This window comes from Calliopsis andreniformis, unplaced genomic scaffold (assembly GCF_051401765.1).
Source record: "Calliopsis andreniformis isolate RMS-2024a unplaced genomic scaffold, iyCalAndr_principal scaffold0007, whole genome shotgun sequence".
NCBI lineage: Eukaryota > Metazoa > Arthropoda > Insecta > Hymenoptera > Andrenidae > Calliopsis > Calliopsis andreniformis.
This window is the reverse complement of record NW_027480425.1, coordinates 19,591,637-19,598,294: the sequence shown is the minus strand read 5'-3', so window position 1 is coordinate 19,598,294 and position 6,658 is coordinate 19,591,637.

Genomic DNA, 6,658 nt, shown 5'->3' with positions numbered 1-6,658 from the left:
GTGAACGCCAGAAGCATAAAATGCAATAAGAATACAACAGCTTTTCCATCGTATGGCAGGAATAATTTGCACCCAGTGTGATAGTAGTGGTCATTTCTACGTTCCGGGCTACCTAGGCTTCACTCTATGTCGTTCTTCCACCACATCGAATAGCAACGGCCTCAGAAGTCAACGCCAGAAGCATAAAATGCAATAAAAATACAACAGTGTTTCCATCGTATAAAACGAATAATTGCAACCAGTATGAAACTTATGGTCATTTCTACTTTCCGAGCAACCTAGGCTTCACTCTAGGGCGTTGCTCCACCAGATCAAACAGTTAGGTCCTTGGAAGTCAACGCCCGAAGCATTAAATACCAAATAAATAGAACAGTTTTTCCATTGTATAAAACGAATAATTGCTACCAGTGTAAAAGTTATGGTCATTTCTACGTTCCGGGCAACCTAGGCTTCACCCTAGGCCGTTGTTCCACCAGATCGAATAGTTAGGGCCTAAGAAGTGAACGCCAGAAGCATAAAATACAATATAAATACAACAGTTTTTCCATCATATAAAACGAATGATAGCAACCAGTGTGAAAATTATGGTCATTTCTACGTCCGGGCAACCTAGGCTGCACTCTAGGGCGTTGCTCCACTAGATCGAATAGTTAGCGCCTTAGAAGTCAACGCCCGAAGCATAAAATACAAAATAAATAAAACAGTTTTTCCATCGTATAAAACGAAAAATTGCAAACAGTGTGAAAGATATGGACATTTCTACGATCCGGGCGACCTAGGCTTCACTCTATGGCGTTCTTCCACCACATCGAATAGCAACGGCCTCATAAGTCAACGCCAGAAGCTTAAATACAATATAAATATAACAGTTTTTCCATCGTATAAAACGAATAATAGCAACCAGTGTGAAAGTTATGGTCATTTCTACGTTCCGGGCAACCTAGGCTTCACTCTACGGCCATGCTCCACCAGATCAAACAGTTAGGGCCTTAGAAGACAACGCCCGAAGCATAAAATACAAAATAAATAGAACGGTTTTTCCATTGTATAGAACGAATAATTGCAACCAGTATGAAACTTATGGTCATTTCTACTTTCCGAGCAAGCTAGGCTTCACCCTAGGGCGTTGCTCCAACAGATTGAATAGTTAGGGCCTTAGAAGTTAACGCCCGAAGCATAAAATGCAATAAAAACACAACAGTGTATCCATCATATAACAGGAATAATTGCGACCAGTGTGAAAGCTATGGTCATTTCTACTTTACGGGCAACCTAGGCTACACCCTAGGGCGTTGCTCCAACAGATCGAATAGTGAGTGCCTTAGAAGTCAACGCCAGAAGCATAAAATACAATAAAAATACAGCAGTTTTCCATCGTATAAAACGAATAATTGCAACCAGTATGAAACTTATGGTCATTTCTACTTTCCGAGCAACCTAGGCTTCACCCTAGGGCGTTGCTCCAACGGATTGAATAGTTAGGGCCTTAGAAGTCAACGCCCGAACCATAAAATGCAAAAAAAATACAGCAGTGTTTCCATCATATAACAGGAATAATTGCAACCAGTTTGAAAGTGATGGCCAATTCTACGTTCCGGGCAACCTAGGCTTCACTCTAGGGCGTTGTTCCACCAGATCGAGTAGTTAGTGCCTTAGAAGTCAACGCCAGATGCATAAAATACAATATAAATACAACAGCTTTTCCATCGTATAAAACGAATAATTGCAACCAGTATGAAACTTATGGTCATTTCTACTTTCCGAGCAACCTAGGCTTCACTCTAGGGCGTTGCTCCTCTAGATCGAATAGCTAGGGCCTTAGAAGTCAACGCCAGAAGCATAAAATACGATATAAATAAAACAGCTTTTCCACCGTATGAAAGGAATAATTGCAAACAGTGTGAAAGTAATGGTCATTTCTACTTTCCGAGCAACCTAGGCATCACCCTAGGGCGTTGCTCCAACAGATTGAATAGTTAGGGCCATAGAAGTCAACGCCCGAAGCATAAAATGCAATAAAAATACAACAGTGTTTCCATCATATAACAGGAATAATTGCAACCAGTTTGAAAGTGATGGCCAATCCTACGTTCCGGGCAACCTAGGCTTCACTCTAGGGCGTCGCTCCACCAGATCGAATAGTTAGTGCCTTAGAAGTCGCGTCAGAAGCATAAAATACAATATAAATACAACAGTTTTTCCATCGTATAAAACGAATAATTGCAACCAGTTTGAAAGTGATGGCCAATTCTACCTTCCGGGCAACCTAGGCTTCACTCTAGGGCGTTGCTCCACCAGATCGAATAGTTAGGTCCTTAGAAGTAAACGCCAGAAGCATAAAATACGATATAAATACAACAGCGTTTGCATCGTATAAAACGAATAATTGCAACCAGTGTGAAAGTTATGGACACTTCTACATTCCGAGCAACCTAGGCTTCACTCTAGGGCGTTGCTCCACCAGATCGAGTAGTTAGTGCATTAAAAGTCAACGCCAGAAGCATAAAATACAATATAAATACAACAGTTTTACCATCGTATAAAACGAATAATTGCAACCAGTATGAAAGTTAACGTCATTTCTTCTTTCCGGGCAACCTAGGCTTCACCCTTGGGCATTGCTCGAACAGATTGAATGGTTAGGGCCTTAGAAGTCAACGCCGGAAGCATAAAATGCAATAAAAATACAACAGTTTTTCCATCGTATAAAAGGATTAACTGCAACCAGTTTGAAAGTGATGGTCATTTCTACGTTCCGGGCAACCTAGGCATCACTCTAGGGCGTTGCTCCACCAGATCGAATTGTTAGGGCCTAAGAACTGAACGCCAGCAGCATAAAATACAATATAAATACAATAGTTTTTCCATCATATAAAACGAGTAATTGCAACCAGTATGAAAGTTGTGGTCATTTCTACTTTCCGGGCAACCTAGGCTACACCCTAGGGCGTTGCTCCAACAGATTGAATAGTTTGGGCCTTAGAAGTGAATGCCCGAAGCATAAAATGCAATAAAAATACAACAGTTTTTCCATCATATAACCGGAATAATTGCAACCAGTTTGAAAGTGATGGTCATTTGTACGTTCCAGGCAACCTAGGCTTCACTCTAGGGCGTTGTTCCACCAGATCGAATTGTTAGGGCATAAGAAGTCAACGCCAGAAGCATAAGGTACAATATAAATATAACAGTTTTTCCATCGTATAGAACGAATAATAGCAACCAGTGTGAAAGTTATGGTCATTTCTACGTACCGGGCAACATAGGCTTCACTCTAGGGCGTTGTTCCACCAGATCGAATTGTTAGGGCCTAAGAAGTCAACGCCAGAAGCATAAGGTACAATATAAATATAACAGTTTTTCCATCGTATAGAACGAATAATAGCAACCAGTGTGAAAGTTATGGTCATTTCTACGTTCCGGGCAACCTAGGCTTCACTCTAGGGCGTTGCTCCACTAGATCAAACAGTTAGGGCCTTAGAAGTCAACGCCCGAAGCATAAAATACAAAATAAACAGAACAGTTTTTCCATTGTATAAAACGAATAATTGCTACCAGTGTGCAAGTAATGGACATTTCTACGTTCCGGGCAAGCTAGGCTTCACCCTAGGCCGTTGTTCCACCAGATCGAATAGTTAGAGCCTAAGAAGTGAACGCCCGAGCCATAAAATGCAAAAAAAATACAGCAGTGTTTCCATCATATAACAGGTATAATTGCAACCAGTTTGAAATTGATGGCCAATTCTACGTTCCGGGCAACCTAGGCATCACTCTATTGCGTTGCTCCACCAGATCGAATAGTTAGTGCCTTAGAAGTCAACGCCAGAAGCATAAAATACAATATAAATACAACAGTTTTTCCATCGTATAAAACGAATAATTGCAACCAGTATGAAACTTATGGACATTTCTACTTTCCGAGCAACATAGGCTTCACCCTAGGGCGTTGCTGCAACAGATTGAATAGTTAATGCCTTAGAAGTCAACACCCGAACCATAAAATGCAAAAAAAAATACAACAGTGTTTCCATCATATATCAGGAATAATTGCAACCAGTTTGAAAGTGATGGCCAATCCTACGTACCGGGCAACCTAGGCTTCACTCTAGGGCGTCGCTCCACCAGATCGAATAGTTAGTGCCTTAGAAGTCAACGTCAGAAGCATATAATACAATATAAATACAACAGTTTTTCCATCGTATAAAACGAATAATTGCAACCAGTTTGAAAGTGATGGCCAATTCTACCTTCCGGGCAACCTAGGCTTCACTCTAGGGCGTTGCTCCACCAGATCGAATAGTTAGTGCCTTAGAAGTCAACGCCAGAAGCATAAAATACCATATAAATACAACAGTTTTTCCATCGTATAAAACGAATAATTGCAACCAGTATGAAACTTATTGTCATCTCTACTTTCCGAGCAACCTAGGCTACACCCAAGGGAGCTGCTCCAACAGATGGAATAGTTAGGGCCTTAGAAGGCAACGCCCGAACCATAAAATGCAAAAAAAATACAACAGTGTTTCCATCATATAACAGGAATAATTGCAACCAGTTTGAAAGTGATGGCCAATTCTACGTTCCGGGCAACCTAGGTTTCACTCCAGGGCGTTGCTCCACCAGACCGAATAGCTACGGCCTAAGAAGTCAACGCAAGAAGCATAAAAAACGATATAATTACAACAGCTTTTCCATCGTATAAAACAAATAATTGCAACCAGTGTGAAAGTAATGGTCATTTCTACGTTCCGATCACCCTAGGCGTCACTCTAGGGCGTTGCTCCACCACATCTAATGGCTACGACCTTAGAAGTCAACGCCAGAGGCGTAAAATACAATATAAATACAACAGCGTTTCCATCGTATAAAACGAATAATTGCAAGCAGTGTGATAGCTGTTGTGCTTTCTACATTCCGAGCAACCTAGGCTTCACTCTAGGGCGTTGCTCCACCAGATCGAATAGTTACGTCCTTAGAAGTAAACGCCGGAAGCATAAAATACGTTATAAATACAACAGCTTTTCCATCGTATAAAAGGATCAATTGCAACCAGTTTGAAAGGGATGGTCATTTCTCCTTTCCGGGCAACCTCGGCTTCACTCTAGGGCGTTGCTCCTCTAGATCGAACAGCTAGGGCCTTAGAAGTCAACGCCAGAAGCATAAAATACAATATAAATACAACAGTTATTCCATCGTATAAAACGAATAATTGTAACCAGTATGAAACTTATGGTCACTTCTACTTTCCGAGCAACCTAGGCTTCACCCTAGGGCGTTGCTGCAACAGAGTGAATAGTTAGTGCCTTAGAAGTCAACGCCAGAAGCATAAAATACAATATAAATACAACAGCTTTTCCATCGTATAAAACGAATAATTGCAACCAGTATGAAACATATGGTCATTTCTACTTTCCGTGCAACCTAGGCTTCACCCTAGGGCGTTGCTCCAACAGATTGAATAGTTAGGGCCTTAGAAGTCAAAGCCCGAACCATAAAATGCAAAAAAAATACAGCAGTGTTTCCATCATATAACAGGTATAATTGCAACCAGTTTGAAATTGATGGCCAATTCTACGTTCCGGGCAACCTAGGCATCACTCTATTGCGCTGCTCCACCAGATCGAATAGTTAGTGCCTTAGAAGTCAACGCCAGAAGCATAAAATACAATATAAATACAACAGTTCTTCCATCGTATAAAACGAATAATTGCAACCAGTATGAAACTTATGGTCATTTCTACTTTCCGAGCAAGCTAGCCTTCACCCTAGGGCGTTGGTCCAACAGATTGAATAGTTAGGGCCTTAGAAGTCAACGCCCGAAGCATAAAATACAATATAAATACAACAGCTTTTCAATCGTATAAAACGAATAATTGCAACCAGTATGAAACTAATGGTCATTTCTACTTTCCGAGCAAGCTAGGCTTCACCCTAGGGCGTTGGTCCAACAGATTGAATAGTTAGGGCCTTAGAAGTCAACGCCCGAAGCATAAAATGCAATAACAATTCAACAGTGTATCCATCATATAACAGGAATAATTGCAACCAGTTTGAAAGTGATGGCCAATTCTACGTTCCGGGCAACGTAGGCTTCACTCTAGGGCGTTGCTCCACCAGATCGAATTGTTAGTGCCTTAGAAGTCAACGCCAGAAGCATAAAATACAATATAAATACAACAGTTTTTCCATCGTATAAAACAAATAATTGCAACCAGTATGAAACTTATGGTCATTTCTACTTACCGAGCAACCTAGGCTTCACCCTAGGGCGTTGCTCCAACAGATTGAATAGTTAGGACCTTAGAAGTCAACGCCCGAACCATAAAATGCAAAAAAAATACAACAGTGTTTCCATCATATAACAGGAATAATTGCAACCAGTTTGAAAGTGATGGCCAATTCTACGTTCCGGGCAACCTAGGCTTCGCTCTAGGGCGTTGCTCCACCAGGTCGAATAGATAGTGCCTTAGAAGTCAACGCCAGAAGCATAAAATACGATATAAATACAACAGTTTTTCCATCGTGTAAAACGAATAATTGCAACAAGTATGAAACTTATGGTCATTTCTACTTTCCGAGCAACCTAGGCTTCACCCTAGGGCGTTGCTCCAACAGATTGAATAGTTAGGGCCTTAGAAGTCAAAGCCCGAACCATAAA